The sequence below is a fragment of the Vulpes vulpes genome, chromosome 14, assembly GCF_048418805.1.
Source record: "Vulpes vulpes isolate BD-2025 chromosome 14, VulVul3, whole genome shotgun sequence".
NCBI classification, from domain to species: Eukaryota; Metazoa; Chordata; class Mammalia; order Carnivora; family Canidae; genus Vulpes; species Vulpes vulpes.
Window position 1 is genome coordinate 25657689 of NC_132793.1, and position 20891 is coordinate 25678579.

At 48.9% G+C, this 20891-nt stretch overlaps 1 protein-coding gene across 11 annotated transcripts in view; it reads left to right on the forward strand.

Moving 5' to 3' along the window:
• COMMD7 (COMM domain containing 7) overlaps positions 1 to 20891 on the forward strand; it is a 105852-nt gene that overhangs the window by 60732 nt on the left and 24229 nt on the right. Inside the window, exons 9-12 of one of the 11 annotated variants that reach the window (XR_011996947.1) lie at positions 13072 to 13185; positions 13831 to 13891; positions 16111 to 18689; positions 19126 to 20073. The exons of 9 other annotated variants lie outside the window; for them this stretch is intronic. The gene's annotated coding sequence lies outside the window, so the exon portion shown is untranslated. Of the gene's footprint in view, positions 1 to 13071; positions 13186 to 13830; positions 13892 to 16110; positions 18690 to 19125; positions 20074 to 20891 lie in introns of those variants that run through there. One more of the 11 variants, XR_011996945.1, reaches the window with a different exon arrangement.

Sequence of the window (20891 nt, forward strand, 5' to 3'; positions counted from 1 at the left end):
TCCGCCATCTGTATCTAACTTGCTATGTGGTCTTGGGCAAACTGTGCCCTCTTTCTGCTCCTCCATTACCTCACCTGTACCAGAAACAGTTTATTTTCTCTTTTATTTTTTAAGATTTTGTTTATTTATTCATGAGAGACACAGGGAGAGAGAGGCAGACACAGGCAGAGGGAGAAGCAGGCTCCATGCAAGGAGCCTGATGCGGGACTCCAGGATCATGCCCTGGGCCAAAGGCAGGTGCCAAACCGCTGAGCCACCCAGGGATCCCTCAGAAACGGTTTAAACTAGATGTTATTGAGATCTCTGTTGGTGCCAAACATTTTCCTTTTGAAATCACTCCTCCAAGGCCCAGAGCTTTGCAGAGGGCTGGACACTGGCTTGCCTAAGAGTCCTGACTGGCTACCAGAGTCCTTTCCTGTGGGTTTTCCACTCTTTCTCCAAGGCTTGTTCAGCTCAGGAAAGGAAAGACATTGCTGGCAAGTGGAAGCTGAGGTCTAAGACCCCCTTTGCCTGAAAGGTCTGTATGACCTTGGTTAAGTCACTGAGCCTGTACCAGAGAATGGGGTCCATGACCCACATCCTGCCTCTGACCTAAAGCTCAGGGGAGATAAGGATGCCAAATGCTCTGGGACACTCTGGAAGGAGGAGCCCCTGGTTCCTCCCTCTCAGGTGTTGATTAGATTGGGCCTGCTGTAATTATCAACATTTGGAAGCAATTTGCAGCCGGCTGCAGGCAGTTGTGGGGGGGGGGGCTCTGGAGGGCCTCGAAAATCTAGTTGCTGAGGAGCATCTGGGTCAAGGTCTTCTCCCAGGCCTGCCCCTTCATCCTGGTCTTGGTGGCACACCCCTGGAAAGAGGCCCCACCCTACTAGCTGAGAGGCCTTGGAAGTGGCCAGGGTGGCTAGTGATGCTGGAAACAAGATGAACAAGTTGGCAAGTTTAAACGTATCTGCTTCCCGGAAGCCCCTGTCAGTGGGGCTGTACCTTGGGGAAACATCTCTGGATCCAGCATGCCGGCTTCCTCCTTCCAGGCCTGTCCTTACTGCCTGGGGCCCCATGGGCAAGTTGCTCTCTCCTCTGTGTGCCTCAATGTGTGTCCATGTCTAAAATGGGAATGACTCCACTGGCTGGCTCAGTCAGTGGAGCATATGAGTCGATCTCAGGGTCATGTGTTCAAGCCCTGCCTTGGGCATAGAGCTTACTTTAAAAAAAAAATTTTTTTTTTAAGATTTCATTTATTTATTTGACACACAGAGCACACACACAAGAGGGGAGCAGCAGAGGGAGAGGGAGAAGCACGTTCTCCTCTGAGCAGGGAGCCCAACACGGGGCTTGATCCCAGGTCCTGGGATCTCAGGTGCTAGGATCATGACCTGAGCCAAAAGCAGATGCTTAACTGACTGAGTCACCCAAGTGCCCTCGTAGAGTTTACTTTTAAAAAATGAAATTAAATAAATAAATAAAATGGGAGCAGTTCCTACTTTGGGGCTGTTGGAAAAGTAAATAAGCCGGGTGTGTGTTCTTGGCACCCACAGTGAGCCAGTCAGTGACAGCCATCGCTGCTGAGGGTGGCTGTTCTTGTTGGCGGGACACCTGCCCAGCCCAGCCCTCCCATTACACTGGACACTGTCCACGGATGGATGTGACTATCGTCTTTGTCCCCTCAACACCACCCTGTTGAGACTTCCACTGGAGCAACTGCCCTGTACTTGCTTCCTTCTGCATCTGTCTCCCAACTTGACAGTGAACTCCTGTAATCCTCGGGCTATGCACCCCACTGCTGACACCCATTACTGTTGGATGGATGCTTTGACAGTCTGCAGAGGGAGGAGGGGAGGCAGGGCTCTTCCCCCTGCTTCTGAGCCTTGGGGTACTACTCTATGCGCCCCCTCACTTTCCTGAGTTCCCCTTGGGAGTGTGGGTCTGATGTGCTCATTTCAGAAAGCCCTGGCACCAGGAGAAGCAGAATATCGCCCAGACTGCCTTGGGAAGGAGCCAGGCTGCAGATCATGCACTTCCTCTTACAGTCATACCTGCCACATCCTGAATTGGGGGTTTCTGTCCCTCTGTGAGAGCTGATAAACGGGCCTGTGGGGATGCCCAGAGCCACTCCCTGTCACAGCCCCCCAGCATCCTAGAAGGCCCCAAACCCAGGAGGTGCTTGATATGTGGTTGCTGGATACATGTTCATGGCTGGGGTTTTCTTCCCCAGGCACCTGCTTCTCCTCTTGCCTCCTGTCCTGCCAGCCTCTTCGTCACCCTCTCTGCTGCCCTGGTGTCCTGTGGCCTCTCAGGCTAGTTAACCTCCTTCTTAGGCAGGTGTCAGCTCAAGTGTCCTCTCCTCCAGGAGGCCTCCACATCTCCTATTCTCCATGGCTCTTTGTGACCTTTGACATCAGATACAACAATACGTTGATGTGTTTTCACCTTTTACTGTCTCTCTTTCCTCAGCCCAGGACTTGGTGCTGAATACATAGTTGATGAATGAATGAATGAATGAATGAATGAGTGAACGAGCAGGTGGGCCTTGCTCACCACACCAAGTACTGCTCCTGAGGGTGAAAAGGCTGGAAGAATTTTTTTTTTTTTTGTCAAAAGGCCTTCCTGTCAAGCCTCCATGAGGGGTGAGGAGAGAGGGAGGCAGGAGACCAGAATAGAGGCTGTCGCAGCCTCTTTCCTCTCTGAACTCCCTCCCCTTCAGGTCTCACTCCTTCCAAAATGGAGTGTTTTCAGCTCCGAGCCCAGTTCCTCATGAACTGTCATTACAAACAGCCTAGAGGCCAGGAACAAGAAAGATTATTATTCCTTTTTCCTCCTTAAAAGTTTACTTAAAAGTAAAAAAAAAAAAAAAAAAGTTTAGCATCATGAAACGCTGCTGTATGGGGGGAGGGAAGAATAAGGCATGCCTGAGCTTAGAGGGGCCTAGGGTCCTCAGGACTGGGGGCCAGGGCCCAGAGAGAGACACCCCAAGAGCTGGAGAATCCCTGTGCCTCTTGGGACAGAGCTTGATGCTCAGTGCAGCAGAAAAGTGAATGTAGTGAATGTTCTCCTGTGGGGCAGTCTGGCCCAAACTGGAAGGGAAGGCGCTGTCGGAAGCACAAGAGGAGTCTTTGCCGTGGGGGAGAGAGAGGGGTGGGAGGAAAACCCAGGGGCTCCCCAGAAACTCGGAAGGAGTATCTTGTGGGAGATTGGGTCCTGAGAGTGGGCACCCCTGCTCCTGTCACTGGTGGGGATAGTACAGATTCCCAAGGAAAGCAGCAGGCCCCATTGTCTGCTAGTTCATCTCTGAGCCCAGGGAACTGGGGCTGTGCAGTGGGGAGGGTTTGCAGCAGAGGGTACAGGGGTAGGAAGGAACCTGTTGGCTGGTGATTTTATCTCCATGTTTCTGAGGGAGGCAAGGAATCTTTGCCTGGACTCCTTAAGGTAGAGACACAGTGATGTGTGCAGTTAGGGGCAAGGTGATGGGAACTGTAGCCCATTGAGAGGGCGCCCCCACCTGAGGCAGACAGCAAATGCACAGACACTTTCACCCCAGGGAGAAGGATAAAAGGCAAGTTCCCACAGGACTAGAAGGCAAGATTGCATTACCAGACATGGAAACGGCAAAAATACAGGGAGCAGGGGAGGCAGCAGGAGAGGTTCAAGGGTTGAGGATGCACCCAGAGTCTAAGTCCATAGGCTAGATTACTATGGGGCCCCACATCCTCTCCTCTCGGCCATTGTGCAGGGCCGTGGTTTCCCCACCTGTTCATAGAAATCAGATTTATAGCATCTGCTTGTCTCCAAATCCATGAAAGACCTTGTGCAAGTCAAGTTCCAAATTCTTATGAAGTGAATTCTGACCGAGGAGTTTTTTGTTTTATTTTGTTTTTAAGTAAGCTCTAGGCCCAATGTGAGGCTTGAACTCACAACCCTGAGATCAAGAGTCACGTGCTTTACTGACTGAGCCAGCTGGGCACCCCTTGACCAAGGAGTTTTGAGAGATGGAGGCCTGGACAGAAATAATCCCAGCAGTACAATAGAAGAATAGAAGAGTTAGAATTGCTTTCTGTTTGTTTGGGGTAAGGGGCATTGTGAGGAAGGATGGAGAGGACATGTAGGTACTGTCAATAACAAAAGCTTTGAGGATGAGATGAAGCAAGACTGGCCTGTTTTTTGAGAAGGTCTGGGTATTGTCATTTGTTTTTGTCATTTAAGTCTGGGCGCTGTGGGCTAACCTGACCAGATCCCCCTGACCCAGAGGTGCCTCCTGGTGGTTGGTTCTAAAAGTACTTAATGTTTTCTGGCTTGCCTTTTCTCCCTTATTATAACAATGCACTGTATTTTCTTCCTGAGTCCCAAACAAATAAATCCAAATACAACATATTTTATAGGGGATCCCTGGGTGGCTCAGCAGTTTAGCGCCTGCCTTCGGCCCAGGGCGCGATCCTGGAGTCCCAGGATTGAGTCCCATGTCGGGCTCCTTCCATGGAGCCTGCTTCTCTCTCTGCCTCTCTCTCTCCCTCTCTCTCTGGGTCTCTCATGAATAAATAAATAAAATCTTTAAAAACAAAGCAAAACAAACAAACAAAAAAAAACATATTTTCTAGGGGATAAATTCCTAGAAGCACAAGGGCGGGATTGGTGGAAACGAGCATTTTACACGTAGGCAAGTTACACCTAAGCCTTTTTCCAAAAATGTTTGCATCAGTTTGCACTCCCTTTTTGGTTTCATTTAAACATAAATAAGATGAGACTGGGTAGATCACTTCCCTGAAGTTTCCTGACCATAAAACAAAAAGGTGGATTAAAAAAATAAAGGAACCAGTCTTCTTTGGACAGCATGGCTCCTGCTTATGCTCAAGAGGCAGGCGTGTTAGACCCACGGGCAGCTGAGCAGGCAAAGGCTGGGGGAATGGCCCCTGGCAAAGGCTTGCCAGGCAGTGACCTGCCCAAGGTCACATGGCTAGTGGGTCTCAGCTGGCTCTGCTTCCCAGACCTGTCTGATCTCCAAACCCTTTGCTGCCCCTGCTCCCTCCTTGCCCTCCCCTTCATTCATGCCACCAACAAACAGATCTAAATGGCTAAGATGACCTGGCTCTCTGCTTCCTGTTGGGGTCCCACAGGGAGCAAAAGCAGATGCATCCATGCAAATTTGAAGAATCTCACAGAGAAGCATATAATTGCAAACAGAGCCACAGGGCCAGAGCAAGAGGCACAGATGAGTGCAGAGTGAGGAAGGGGGCCTGCAGTCGGCCCAGCACAGCCTCTGAGCACAAGGTGACCCTGAGGGGTTTTCAGCAGGGGTGAGTGGCTGAGGGAAAGGGTGAGCAGAAAGATCACCGTGTGTTTTTGAAGTTGCTGTCTGAGTCTCTCTGGCCCTCGCATGTCCCCTGGAGGCACCCCCCCCCCCGCCGCCTCTGGGCCCACGGGACCTGTTGTGGTGGGGCTCCCCCCCCCCCCCCCCCCCCCCCCGTGTGGGGGCACATGGCCGTTGAGCCCATCTCCGGCAGCTAGCTACGTCTTCCTAGCCACTTCCGCCCTTTGCTCTCCATGTGGTTGGCTGGTGGGGCTGAGGCATCTCGGGCCAGCGTGGAGGGGAGCTGGAGGAGCAGCCGACTGGCCCGGGAGGCGCCGAGGGCCTCCCACCTCCCAATTTGTGGTCCTGATGGCCCACGTCAGCCCCTTAGTGCCCTCTGTCCTGGCCGTGGGTCCGGCCAGGAGGGCACCTTCCCACTCTCCCCACCTCCCTTCCCCACCGTCCCCCAGGTTGTGAGGTGGGACTCCTCACTACGGAGGGGTGTGGGGGCAGCCGGCTTCTTTTATGGACACTCCCTTTCAGTCCCTGCTGGTTGCTCTTCCCCTCCTCGGGTCCTTTCGTGGTCTCCCAGGCCGATGCCGGCTTCGCCTCCCCATGTCTCCCCGTGAAAGTCCACCTCCCACCAGCAGTGTTTGCAGCTCATCCCCGCTGCCGGTTCTGGGTAGATGAGGGGTACAGAGAGTGGGACACCCCCCTGCCCTGCCCGCTGGAGCTCACAGCCGAGTGAACAGACAGCAGAGCCAGGCCTGAGTGAGCAAGAGAAGCAGTTTTCTGCAACAGTGTGTGCAGAGGGCCGTGGGCTTGGGGGAAGAAGGGGAGGGGGGTAGTGGTCAGAGTCCACGGCTTCCTCCCTGGGATTTCCAAATAGAAGGCCTGGTGTGCTGAGAAATTGTTGATGGGGACAATATGAAGAGAAAGAGAGCAATAGATCGAGACACACACACACACATATTATGCTTATTTAAAAGCTATTTAATTTGAAGGACTATTCTTTATTCTGAGATGATCTTTTTTTTTTTTTTTAAGGTTTTATTCATGAGAGAGAGAGACACAGGCAGAGGGAGAAGCAGGCTCCATGCAGGGAGCCCAATGTGGGACTTGATCCAGGGACTCTGGGATCATGCCCTGAGCCGAAGGCAGACACTTAACCCCTGAACCACCCAGACGTCTCAGATGATGACCTTATTCTTTTGTATTTTAATGTCTTTTCCAAGAGGTACTTTGTTTTTGTTTTTGTTTTTTTTTTTGTTTTTTTTTGCGGTGGTTTTTTTGTGGCAAAAAGCATACAACATGAGATGAGATCTGCCCTCTTAACAAATTTTTAAGTGTGTGGTACAGTACTGCTAACTAAATGTCCAATGTTGTACAGCAGATCCCTAGTACATACTCATCTCCTGTAACTGAAACTCTATACCCATTCCTCTTCCCCTGAGTCCCTGAGAACCACTACTCTACTTTCCGTTTCTGTGAATTTGAGTTTGACCACTTTAGATACCTCCTATAAGTGGGATCATGTAGTATTTGTCCTGTGACTGGCTTATTTCACTTAGAATAATATCCTTAAGATTCATCCATGTTGTAGCATGTGATGAGATTTCTTTTTCTTTTCTTTTTTTTTTTTTTAAGATTTTATCTGAGCAGCCCCGGTGGCTCAGTGGTTTAGCGCTGTCTTCAGCCCAGGGCCTGATCCTGGGACCAGGTCTGAGTCCCACGTCGGGCTCCCTGTGTGGAGCCTGCTTCTCCCTCTGCCTGTGTCTCTGCTTCTCCCTCTCTCTCTGTCTCTCATGAATAAGAAATAAAATTTAAAAATAAATAAATAAATAAAATCTTAATAAAATAAATAAAGATTTTATTTATTTATTTATGAGAGACACAGAAAGAGAGTCAGAGACCAGAAAGAGAGTCAGATCCAGGGACTCCAGGATCATGCCCTGAGCCAAAGGCAGGCACTCAACCACTGAGCCACTCAGCCATCCAGATTTCCTTCTTTTTTTATGGCCAAATTATATTCCATTGTATGGATAGACCACATTTTCATTATCCATTCATGTGTCAGTGGGCAGGTACGTTGTTTCCACCTCTTTTTTTTTGTTTGTTTCCACCTCTTGGCTATTGTGAATAATGCTGCAATGAACACGAGAGGGAATATACCTCTTTGAGATCCTTCCTTATTACAATTCTTTTGGATAAATACCAAAAGTGGGATGGTTGGATCATATAGTAGTTCTAGTTTTGTTTTTTTTTTGTTTTTTTTTTTTTAAAGATTTTATTTATTTATTCATGAGAGACACAGAGAGAGAGAGACGCAGAGACACAGGGAGAGGGAGAAGCAGGTTCTGCGCAGAGAGCCCGATGTGGGACTCCATCCTGGGACTTGATCCCAGGACTCAACCCTGGGACTCCAGGATCACGCCCCAGGGCCAAAGGCAGGTGCTAAGCCACTGAGCCACCCAGGGATCCCCTATTTGTATTTTTTTTTTTTTTTTTTTTTTTAAATTTTTTTTTTTATTTATTTATGATAGTCACAGAGAGAGAGAGAGAGAGAGAGAGAGAGAGGCAGAGACACAGGCGGCAGAGGGAGAAGCAGGCTCCATGCACCGGGAGCCCGACGTGGGATTCGATCCCGGGTCTCCAGGATCGCGCCCTGGGCCAAAGGCAGGCACCAAACCACTGTGCCACCCAGGGATCCCTTGTATTTTTTTAAGAGAGGAAAATAAGGTGGTGGGGAGAGGCAGAGGGAGAAGGAGAGAGAGCATCAGTGTGGAGCCCGATACAGGGCTCCATCTCACTACTCTGAGATCATGACCTGAGCTAAAATCAAGAGTCAGACATTTAAGAGACTGAGCCACCCAGGCGCCCCTATTTATAATTTTTTTGAAGAACTCCCATACTGTTTTCCCTAGCAGCTGCACCATTTTACATTCCCACCAGCAGTGCACAAGGTTTCTTTTTTCTCTACATCCTCCAACACTTGTCTCTTGTCTTTTTGATAATAGCCACCTAACATGTGTGAGGTGATATCTCATTGGGGTTTGATATCTATTTTCCTGATGATTAGAGATGTTGAACATCTTTTCATGTACCACTCATACGTCTTCTTTGGAGAAATGTCTATTCAGGTTCTTTGTCCATTTTTTAAAAAGATTTTATTTATTTGAGAGAGAGAGCAAGTAGGGGGAGGGGAAGAGGGAGAGGGACAAGCAGACTCTGCACTAAGCTTGGAGCCCCACATGGGGCTCAATCTCATAACCCTGAGATCATGACCTGGGATGAAATCAAGAATCTGGTGCTTAACCTACTGAGCCACTCAGACATCCCTCCCTTTGCCCATTCTTTTTTTTTTTTAATTTTTTTTAAAGACTTTATTTATTTATTCATAGACACACGGAGAGAGTGAGGCAGAGACACAGGCAGAGGGAGAAGCAGGCTCCACGCAGGGAGCCTGACATGGGACTCGATCCAGGGTCTCCAGGATCAGGCCCTGGGCTGCAGGCGGCGCTAAACCACTGCGACACCGGGGCTGCCCCCTTTGCCCATTCTTTAATCAGGTTTTTTGTTTGTTTTGCTATTGAGTTGTTAGGAGTTCCTTATATATTTTGGATATCAACCAAACACCAGATATATGATCTGCAAATATTTTCTCTCATTCTGTAGGTTGTATTTTATTTTGTTGATTCTTTTTTTTAAATTTTTTTTAAAGATTTTATTTATTCATTCATGAGAGACACACACGAAGAGAGAGAGAGAGGCAGGGACACAGGCAGAGGGAGAAGCAGGCTCCATGCAGGGAGCCCGACGTGGGACTCGACCCCAAGTCTCCAGGATCAGGCCCTGGGCTGAAGGCGGCGCTAAACCGCTGCGCCACCCAGGCTGCCCTTTAATTTTTTTTCTAAAGTAAGCCTTACACCCAACATGGGGTTTGAACTTATGACCCCAAGATCAAGGGTCACATGCTCTACTGACTGAGCCAGCCAGGTACCCCCCAGCTAGCTGATTGTTTCTTTTGCCTGGTAGGAGCTTTTTAGTTTGATGTAATCCCACTTGTCTATTTTTGCTTTTGTTGTCTGTACTTTTGGTGTCATATCCAAGAAATCATTACCAACTCCAGTGTTAGGAAGCTCTTTCTCTCTTTCTTTCTTTCTCTCTTTCTTTCTTTCTTTCTTTCTTTCTTTCTTTCTTTCTTCTTTCTTTTTAAAATTTTTAAGTTATTTATTCATGAGAGACACAGAGAGAGAGAGACTGAGACACAGGTTGCAGGCTCCACACAGGTAGCCCAATGTGGGACTTGATACCAGGACTCCGGGATCACACCCTGGGCTGAAGGCAGACACTCAACCCCTGAGCCACCCAGGTGTCCCATCTTTCTTTCTTTTTTAAAGATTTTATTTATTTGAGAGAGAGATGGTGAAGCAGACTCCCCCCAGCTGAGCAGAGAGCCCGACGCAGGGCTTGATCCCAGGACCCTGAGATCATGACCTGAGCTGAAGGTAGACACTTAACTGAGCCACCCAGGTGCCCCTGAAGCTTTTCTTTTATGTGTTCTTCTAGGAGTTTATAGTATCAAGTGCTACATTTAAGTCTTCAATCCATGTTGAGTTTATTTTTTTTTTTATTTGAGATAGAGAGAACAGCAGAGAGAGGGGCAGAGGGAGATAGAGAGAATCTTAGGCAGGCTCCATACTCACTGTGGAGCCCAATGCAGGGCTTCATCTCACAACTCTGAGATCATGACCTGAGCCAAAAATCAAGAGTCATGGGATGCCTGAGTGACTCTGCGGTTGAGCACCTGCGTTCGGCCCAGGGTATGATCCTGGAGTCCCAGGATCGAGTCCCACATCTGGCTCCCTGCATGGAGACTGCTTCTTCCTCTGCCTGTGTCTCTGCCTCTCTCTCTCTCTCTTTTTTTGTGTCTCTCATGAATAAATAAATAAAATCTTAAAAAAAAATAATCAAGAGTCAGACGCTCAACCAACTGAACCACTCAGGCGCCCCATGTTGATTTTTGTGTGTGGTTACATAAGGGCCCAGTTTCATTCTTTTGCATGTGGATACCTGGTTTTCCCAACACCATTTATTTGGTTTTAAGGGCCTTCCTTGGCAGAATAACAAATGTTCCCCATTGTTTCTTTAGAAATGTTATTGGTCTGTGAAATCCTGTGAACCAGACCCTTATAACTTTGTTGTAATCTCCAGTTATAGTGTAAAAGTTAGGATGTGTAGTCCAGTATGCACATAGCCCTTATGAGATGAATGGGTCAGTCAAGAATGCTCCAGAAAATCTGGGTTATAGGGTTCATGTCCTTGGATGCCACATCCTGGCCTGCCCGGCAATTGGTTCCTTTTCCCCACTTTAGAGTGGGGACTTCACAGGGTAGGTGCTCAGTTAACATTTGTTCACTTCCGTGCAGCCAGGAATGCTTAGATCAGAGAGGCCCACGTCATGGAGCAAGGCAGGCCCAAGTGGGCTCGACCCGGGCTCTCCTAGTTCTCAGGCCAGCACTGTTTCTTTTTTTTTTTTTTAAACAGATTTTTATTTTTTTTATTTTTATTTTTTAAGATTTTATTTATTTACTCATAGAGACAGAGAGAGAGGCAGAGACATAGGCAAAGGGAGAAGCAGGCTCCATGCAGAGAGCCTGACTTGGGACTCCATCCAGGGTCTCCAGGATCACGCCCTGGGCTGCAGGCGGCGCTAAACCGCTGCGCCGCCGGGGCTACCCCAGCACTGTTTCGACTATAATGTAAATGCATGTGGCTCTGCCTGTATTAAATAAAATTTCTCCCCGGGGGCCAGAGTGATTGAAAAAGAGCTTTTTCTTTCCAAATGCGAAAGCCTTGATTTTGTAGAAATGAGGCTTGTACCATCTTTTTTTTTTTTATGATTTTATTTATTTATTTATTCATGAGAGACACAGAAAGAGAGGCAGAGGGAGGAGAAGCAGGCTCCATGCAAGAAGCCGGATGTGAGACTCGATCCCGGGAATCCAGGATCATGCCCTGAGCCAAAGGCAGACACTCAACCGCTGAGCCACCCAGGCATCCCAAGAAATTCTCTCTTTTTTTTCTTTAATTTTATTTATTTATTCATGAGAGACACAGAGACTAAGAGAGAGGCAGAGACACAGGCAGAGGGAGAAGCAGACTCCATGCAGGGAGTCTGACATGGGACTCGATCCCGGGTCTCCAGGTCACACTGTGGGCTGAAGGCGGCGCTAAACCGCTGAGTCACCTGGGCTGCCCAGGCTTGTACCATCTTAGTGTCTCCCTCAAGCTGCCAGCACCGCGTCTGGCACATGGAGAGAACCTGGTAAGTGTCCGAATGAAGGAATAACGAGCAATTTCAATTGTGAGGCAGCTCTAAGAGCCAGAGATTAGAAAATTTAGATTCTGCTTCCTGCTCTGCCTTAGGTTAGCTGCGTGACATTGAGCAGGTCCCTTCCTGTCCCTGTGCCTTATTGTCTCATCCATTAACAACAACGACAACAACGACAACAATAATAGGATAACATGTTATGAGCGCCTCCTATGTGTCAGGCGCCGTTCTAAGCACTTTTATAGGGTATAAACCCATTAACTCCTCCCGGTTGCCCCCAGATAGAGATTATTCACACAGCCAGTGTATGATGAGGAAACAGAAGCCCAGAGAGGTGAAGTATCTAGCAGAGGTCACACAGGTAATTAGAGGGTAGCAGGGATTCAAACCCAAGCAGTTCAAGCCCAGACACCTAATTGCCATATGATACTGAGCATCTAGAAGGTTTATCTTTTCTTGAACGATTCTATGAATGAAATACAGAAAGTGGCAGCCATTTCAATTCTGGGCCCTGGGCAAAATGTTTCTGGTTGAGTTCCTTTAGGCTTTGTTAAGTAGCAACCATGCATATCTCTTCTTGGAAAGGAGGCAACTGTTGAGACAGGATTACTTGGGAAGAATTTTGGCAGAGAGGGAGGGAAAAAAGCAGGTGGTAAGGCCTATCTCCTGTCTCGCTGCCTCTCCATGGCCTCTTCTGTGTTCCCTGAAGCTCCCCCGTGGCTGCCCTCACCAAAGTACAGGCCACCTTTGGCCCTGACCTGGGCATTTCTCTGAGCCAATCTCATCTGCTCTGCAGCATTCCACATGGCTAGAGTCAGCTTCTAAAGACAGCAATGGATCACATTACACACCTGCTTAAAGCCCTCCTGTGGCTTCTCAGAGCTCTGTGAATAAAACCCAGTGTGACCCCTGCCCACCTCTCTGATTTCATCTCACACCTCCCCTTCACTCAGCACCCTGTAGCCCAGCTGTGCTGTCCCAGCCAGTGGCCACTAGCCATATGGGGCTGCTGAGCACTTGAAATGTGGCCAGTCCAAACTGAGATGTGCTTGTCCATATAAAATATACACAGGCGGGGTGCCTGGGTGGCTCAGTCTGTTAATTGCCTGACTTCAGCTCAGGTCATGATCTCAGGGTCCTGTGATCCAGCCCTGCCTCCAGGCCCACATTGGGCTCTGCCCTCAGAGGGGATCCTTCTTCTCCTCTCCCTCTGCCCCTCCTCCTGCTTGTGTTCTCTCTCTCTCTCTCTCTCAAATAAATAAATACAATCTTAAAAATCAAATAAAATAAAATACACACTGGCTCTTGAAGCTGTAGTCCAAAAGAGGGTGTGAAATATCTCATTAACAATTTTATATTGATTATATGTTGAAATGATAACATTTTTTTATATATTGGGTTAAATAAAATACATTATTGAAATTAATTTCACTTCTATCTTTTTTATCATGACTACTAGAAATTTGTCAATTCTGTGCGTGGCTTGCATTTTATTCCCACTGGACAGTGCTGCTGCAGCCCCACACCAGCTTCCATCTGGTCCTGGACTGCCCCAAGCTCTTCTCAGCCTCAGGTGGGCAGGGCCTATGTCCCCCCCGCTGCTCTCAGTGCCCCACCATAGCTGCAATCTCTCTCATGTTTGCTGCCTTTTTTCCCCAGGTAGAGTGGCAGTCTTGGTTTAGCACCTGACCCTGGGCTAGCCAGGAAGAGCCTGTGCTCAATCAGATGCCCGGGGGAGGGAAGGATGGGAACCAGGCCACGTTTCTCAGCCTGCAGCTACGGGAGGGGTCTTCAGCCAGAGGGGTCCACACGCTGCTAGTAAGGCTATAGCTGAAGCACGTGATCAGAACCCTCAGAGGCTCTGGGCATAACACACAGGGACTGTAAGAGAGGGGCTTTGGGCTTTGTGTGGGGTTTTGGGAGCCTGCTGTGTCAGTAGGACCAGGGATGTGAAGCCCTGGGTCAGCGACCATGTGTGCCAGGGGAAGTGCCAGCACAGCTGAGGTGGATTTGGGGCACCCCAGAGTCCCTCTCAGCCTTGCTGCTTACCATACGATGACCTTCAGAGGTTGCTCAGTGGGGGTTGGCTCCCTGCCGAGAGCCTGGGAGGACCAGAGCGAGGGCTGTGTGTCTAGCATCAGCAGGGTACAGCATGGGGACACATAGTATTCAGGCCATCTGAACGTCCTTGTGACCAGCTCCCCCTTTGTACTGTCAGCCACCTTTGCAAGGCACTGGCCACCGTGGCGATGGAAATAATGCACAGCCTCAGCTCCTGAGTAAGTGCCCCTCTGCTAAAGAGGATCACCAAGCTATCACCTTGTGTGTTTGCACCCTGAGGACCCTGACTTTGGCAGCATCTGGAAGAGGAAGAGATATCACCATTTCTGTGAAAAGGGCCTGTGGGTTTTAATTGACCGCAAACTCAGAGTGAGCCAACGGGTGACCTGATTGCTAAAATAGCCCAGGAGGAGGGCGGAAGCTTCCAGAACAGAGAGGGGGCGGCTAGGATCTCAGCTGGAAGGAAGTGAGGGCACCATTTTTGGAACCTGCCCAAATCCACAGCTCCAGGGAGCAGGGAGGCCTTTCTCTGGAAACTCTGCCTTAGTCCAGCCCCTGTGGGTGAGAATGGGGTGGGGCAGGAGGTGGAGCTAGTGGTTCCTGGAGCACAGAAACCCTGGTGGTGGGTGAACACAGGCCTGCACCTTGGGCTTTACCTACTCCTCAGGTTAGAAGAAATCCCAGGCCTGGAGGTTAGAAGGGCCCAGGGAGACCAGTTGGGCCAGGTACTCCAGTCCCATGCTGGAAAGCCAAGAGCCTGCCTAAGCCCGCCGTGGGAGGGTGACAAAGGTCAGCTCTCCTCCAGCTTTCCTGCTGCACTCAGCAGCTCTGAAAGAAATGCAAGGAACAAAGATGACTGCTCTCATACAGCAGATAATGAATGTTCTGATTCTCAGCCCCCAAGAGCATCAAATCCCAGTGTCCCTGGCCAGGAAATTTACAGCCTGCCATTGACCCTTGCGAAGGACCCAGGCAGGGCAGTGTCCCCTTGCTGGCTTCTCCATGGGCAGAGATGGCCCGTGAATCCCACGACCTCCATACTGGCTGTCCTCAGCGTCCAGTGGCCTGGCCAGGGTCCCTCAGCTCTGCTGGTGCTGGGCTGGGCAGTGAGGACAGAGCACAGAGGCAGCTCAGCTCTGTGTGGAGGGTGTGTGGAGGTGGTGGGGATGAGCCTGAGCCAAGGGCAACCCCGCCTTTCTATTTTATATCTAATTATAAAAGCAATTCATACTCATTGTAAAATTTGGAAACTACAGAAAGGTACAAAGGAGAAAATGAAAGTCGTCTGTTATCTCGCTGCCCAAAGATAAATGTCACTACTGTTTTGTTGTATTTCCCTTCAGTTTTATTCTTCTATATCGATCATACATATGCATATAAGTGTATATTTTATTTTATTTATTATTTAAGTGTATATTTTTGTTGTAATAATACTCTGTAACTGGCTCCCCCCCACCTTTCATTATATGGTGAATATTATCTCACAACGTTCAAATTTTCTTTAAAGTTAATGGCTTTGTAATATTGTCTTAATAATTTACTTAGCCATTTTCCTACTTTTTCTTTCCATTCTCCTATTTTGACTCTCTCTTTTTTAAATTTTTTTAATTTTTAAAAGATTATTTATTTATTTATAATAATAAATTTATTTTTTATTGGTGTTCAATTTGCCAACATACGGAATAACACTCCATGCAGGGAGCCTGATGTGGGACTTGACCCTGTGACTCCAGGATCACGCCCTGGGCCAAAGGCAGGGGCTAAACCGCTGAGCCACCCAGGGATCTCCTCTCTCTCTTTTTTTAATAAGGGGATTTGGCAGTTTTTAAAATTCCACTTAGGGACATCTGGGTGGCGCAGTGGGTTGAGCATCCAACTCTTGATTTCTGCTCAGGTCATGATCTGAGGGTCGTGAGACGAAGCCCTGCATCAGGCTCCACACTGTGTGTGGCACCTGCTTAGGATTCTCCTTCTCCCTCTGCCCTCCCCACTGCATGCTCTCTCTGGCTCTGGCTCTCCTTCAAAAAAAGACCCTGAACATTTAAAATTCCACTTAAAAATATAAATCCAACTTTTTGGCTGCTGAAATGGAGCAGTTCTGGCATACGCTCTCTGCCATTCACACTGAGAGGGGCGCCTCTGTTTAACAGCTCCAGGTGATAGCAAAGGTCGAGCATTTAGAAACACAAACACAAAAACAGGAACCAAGAGGGCCGCTTAGGAAAGGAGCTATCCTCTGCCTGCAGCTCATGCGGTGCCCCCGTTGGAGACATCCAGCATCGCCAGCCTGGGTGTCAGTGTGTACATCCTTGCGGGTGGCATCCTGGCGTGTGAGCTGGTGGAGAGGCCTGCAGTCCCTAGTTCACATTTTGCCTATGCCATGAGCTAGTGGAATCTTGGACGAGTCCTCCCACTGCCCCGTTTCTCCATTTCCTAGGCTATGAAATGGACCTGATGTTGCAGCGGCTGGGACCCAATGCCATGACGCTGCCTCTGAATCAGGATCGATGTCTTTCAGTGGGGAGCAAAGGAACAAAGATACAGTAAGGCCCAGGTGGCCTTGGGCAAGTATCGTCCATTCAGCGAGAGTCATTGTGTCCCCAGCCCCAGGGGTTTGTGGCTACAGCCTGCATGGGTGGCCCTTGTTTGCCTTCTAGTTGTTCAGACTGGATGACTGCAGACCCCTCTGAACAACTCTGGCCTGCCCGGGGCCTTGATTTAGTTCCTAGGGAACGTACTGATTGAGATTTCCTGCCCTTTCTGGATCCCTGCTGAGCAGCTCAGAACCAGGCCAGGTATGACTCTGGTGTACCCCTAGAGAAATGTCCCATCGTGTTCAGGGTTCTAGGGGTGTGCAGGCTGGGTTTCTGGAGGTTTGGGGCCAGAAACCCCTAGAACTTATGCTTCCGAAGGGCACGAGCCTTGTGCTTCGTATTTACTTGCTGCCCTCAGTTCTCCTCACTGGGCCTGGCCCACAGTAGGCGCTTAGTAAATACTAGCACACTCAGGCAAGTGGTGGCCTCTTCCTGCCTCATTTTGCCTTTCTCTTCTGCTTGGCCATGAGTTCTGTGAGAACACAGATGAGCCTAGTTTACTTGAGTCCTCAATGCCCAGCAAAGACACTGGCATAAACGCGCAAACAGAACAAATGGATTGGTGAATAAGTCACGTCCCTCGAGAGTCACAGCTCATGATGCAGGCTCTCACTTCTCCCCACATCCCCTCCAAAGTAGGTCCTTTCCCTCCTTCTGAAGGGTCCTGGATGATCCCTTCCTCTGTCCCTCCTTGGTTGAAATTGGCCACCAGGAACCTCTGAGACTTCCTGGCTGTGTGATTTTGGACAAGTCACTCTACCTCTCTGAGCCCCATTGCCTCTTCTGTAAAAAGAGGCAGATATGATGTATTGAAAGGGCTTTGTGAGGCTTGGTGCTAGATTACATAGCATAGCTGGTGCCTGGCAGGTGGGGGGTACCTGAAGAAGCAGCCCCTCGTGTTGCCAGTGGCCTGGCCCTCTGTCCACAATGTGCCCTCCGACATGAGCTAGCTGACCACTTGACTGTCGGATAGGCATGGGATAGTCTTGGGCTGGGGCTACCGCAGGAGGCAGTGAGAGTTACAGATCCCCTGAGACCCCAGCCGCTGTCCCTGGCATTTTGCCCTTGGCTGTCATTCAGTGTCTTTTCCCTGCTGGGAAGGCACATGCTATAGCTGGGGGGTCGGGGGGTGGGGAGCGGGCTCTGCTGGGAGGCAGGCCCACTGCTCTCTGGAGAGTTGCTCTCCTGGCGCCCCTGTGATGGGAAGAGGAGCTGGCTGGACTGCCAGGAGAGCTTTCACACTAGGCTGCCCTGGACTGTGCAGTGGAGGCCCCCCGTGCCCTCTCTACCTATCACTCAGCTCTCTCTGGGCCTCCAGCCCCCAGGCTTTAAAAAGGGGAGAACAGTCAGACTGAAGATTTACAGGTTTGATGAGAGGAGAAATTAAATGACACACTTTTGCTTCTGCCATACATGCTCCCAAGTACGGTAACTATTAACTTTATGAAGAGCCAGTCCACGGAGTGGAGTGTGCCATGGGCTCTCGCGCTGGGAGGGGCTACCTGGCAGAGCTGCTGAGTGTCTCTGGCTTTGTATCTGGCCCTGCCACATAGTCGTTGCGGAACATCGACAGGTGACTCCTCTGTCTCAGCTTCAGTGTCCTCATCCACAAAATGAGGGCAGCCACCCTCCTGGATTCCTGGGAGAAGCCCCTAAGGCTGTGCCTGTGAAGTCTAGCCTCAGCTGTAGTGACTGCCCCAGGCACCTGGGCTTCCCAGCACTTGGGCCCTGTCACCTAGGCTCCCTGGACCTCAGTTTGCCCATCTGTACTATGAAGATGATCATACGCATGGTTTCAGGTCATTGGGATGGTTCCATAAAACCAACCACATAACCCACCCATGCAAGTGGCTAGCATATAAAAAGTGCTTCTTAGCTCCTTACTACAGGGTTTTGTGCTGCTAGTAGCAAAGCCAGTCGGGGTGAGACCCGGCCCCTACCCCCAAGCCCCTTGCCCAGGGCTTCTCCCTCAGGTCTGCCATAGGAGGCTTGTGTGCTTGGGAACAGAGTGACCCGCATCAAGTTTTACCAGGTCAGAACCGCATTCCCAGTGTCTGGAGCACAGGTGGGACAGCTGTGCAGCAGCTGCCACCAGCTACCTGACTGGCTGAGTCTCCAGGAAGCTTCGATGGAGGCTGGGCCTCGGGGTTTTGGTAAGCCCTGGGTGGCTGAGCAGACGATGAATCCTGGTCTGGAACGTGCCCTTGTGCCATCTCCCAATGCCCCAAGTCTACCATTCTGCCCACACAATGTCAGAGCTCCAAGGAAGTGCCCCAAAACACAGCACATAGCTTTATTGTTTTTTTGTTTTGTTTTGTTTTGTTTTGTTTCTGGCTGTAAAAGTATTTCTTGTTCATCACAGAAAAAAATGCAAAAATTGTGAAATATATAAATTAAAGCACCCCAAATCCCAAACTTCCAGGTATTTTTGTGCATATACACATATAGAAGTAGATTGTTTTTACAAGAATGGAATCTTATGATACTTGCTTTAAAAATTAAAATGAGGGCTCCCTGGGTGGCTCAGCGGTTTGGTGCCTGCCAAAGGGCCCAAGGCATGATCCTGGAGTCCTGGGATCGAGTCCCATATCGGGCTCCCTGCATGGAACCTGCGTCTCCCTCTGCCTATGTTTCTGCCCCCCGCCCCCTCTGTGTCTCTCATGAATAAATAAAATCTTAAAAAGAAATGAAAATGAGTATACTTGATTTTTAACTTTTTTTAAGTTTTTTTTTTATTTTAAATATTTTATTTATTTATTCATAGAGATGCAGAGAGAGAGAGAGGCAGAGACACAGGCAGAGGGAGAAGCAGGATCCATGCAGGGAGCCTGACGTGGGACTCAATCCCAGGTCTCCAGGATCATGCCCTGGGCTGCAGGCGGCGCTAAACCGCTGCGCCACCGGGGCTGCCCGATTTTTAACTTTTTTGTTACAAAATATGACACGGAAAGACCATATAAAACAATTATTCAGTTTGACATGTTATTATAAGGCAAACACTCTTGGAACCACTGCCCAGTGAAGAACTCTGCCAGAACCTAGAAGCTCTCGGTGTGCCCCCTCCTCCTACTTCCCCAAGAAAGGTTACTGTTCTCCTGACTTTTTTTTTCCTTTAAAAAAAAAGTCTCTACTCAACATGGGGCATGAACTCATGACACTAAGATCAAGAGTCACATGCTCTACGGAGTGAGCCAGCAGGTGCCCTACTGTTATTGAGACTTACAAGGTCATTACTTTCTTGCTAGTTATTACCTAGTGTGAATCCCTAGATACTATAATTTTGTCCTTAAAAAAATCTGTCTTTAAAAAAAAATCTGTCTTTTAAGACCCTTTTAATCTATAGATTTATTCTTTAATGTGGCAATGTATCCCAGACCTTGTCCATGTTTGTAAATGTGCTTTTCATTTTTAATCTTTTATAAATGATTCCAGGGTTGAACCTAAATGACTGGTTCCCTACCAATGGACACTTAGGTTATTCTCACACTTTTGCTATTATAAACAATACTGTGATGGAAATTTTTATACATATGTTTTTTGTTTTTGTTTTTAAGATTTTATTTATTTATTCATGAGAGACACAGAGAGAGAGAGAGAGAGAGAGAGAGAGAGAGAGACAGGCAGAGGGAGAAGCAGGCTCCATGCAGGGAGCCTGACGTGGGACTTGATCCCAGGTCTCCAGGATCACACCTTGGGCTTCAGGCGGCGCTAAACCGCTGAGCCACCCAGGCTGCCCTATGCATATGTTTTTATGCGCTTCAGTAATTCCTAGAAGAAATTTCTAGAAGTAGCATCATGGGACCAAAGAATGTTTTTTGTTAAATAAATAATTAATTGGGACACCTGGGTGGCTCAGGAGTTGAGCATCTGCCTTCAGCCCAGGGCGTGATCCTGGAGTCCCGGGATCGAGTCCCACATCGATCTCCTTGCATGGAACCTACTTCTCTCTCTGCCTATGTCTCTGCTTCTCTCTCTGTGTGTGTCTCTCATGAATAAATAAATAAGATTTTATGGGATCCCTGTGGCGCAGCGGTTTAGTGCCTGCCTTTGGCCCGGGGCGCGATCCTGGAGACCCGGGATCGAATCCCACGTCAGGCTCCCGGTGCATGGAGCCTGCTTCTCCCTCTGACTATGTCTCTGCCTCTCTCTCTCTCTCTCTCTCACTGTGTGCCTATCATAAATAAATAAAAATTAAAAAAAAATAAATAAGATTTTAAAAAATAATTAATTTTCATTTTTAAGAGATTTCATTTTTAAGAGATTTTATTTATTTGACAAAGAGAGAGAGACAGAACAAACAGGGGGAGCAGCAGAGGGAGAGGAGAAGCTGAGCAGGGAGCCCAATGCGGGGCTCCATCCCATGACCTTGGGATCATGCCCTGAGCCGAAGGCAGATGCTTAACCAACTGAGACACCTAGGTGCCTCTAATTAACTTATTTTTAAAATTTTATTTATTTGAGGGAGAGATAGAGCATGAGTTGGGGGGGGGGGGCAGAGGGAGGACAGCATACTCCTTGCTGAGCAAGGAGCCCAGTGAGGGTGGGGAGGCCTCAATCCCAGGACCCTGAGATCAGGGCCTGAGCCAAAAGTAGACGCTTAACCAACTGAGCTACCCAGGTGCCA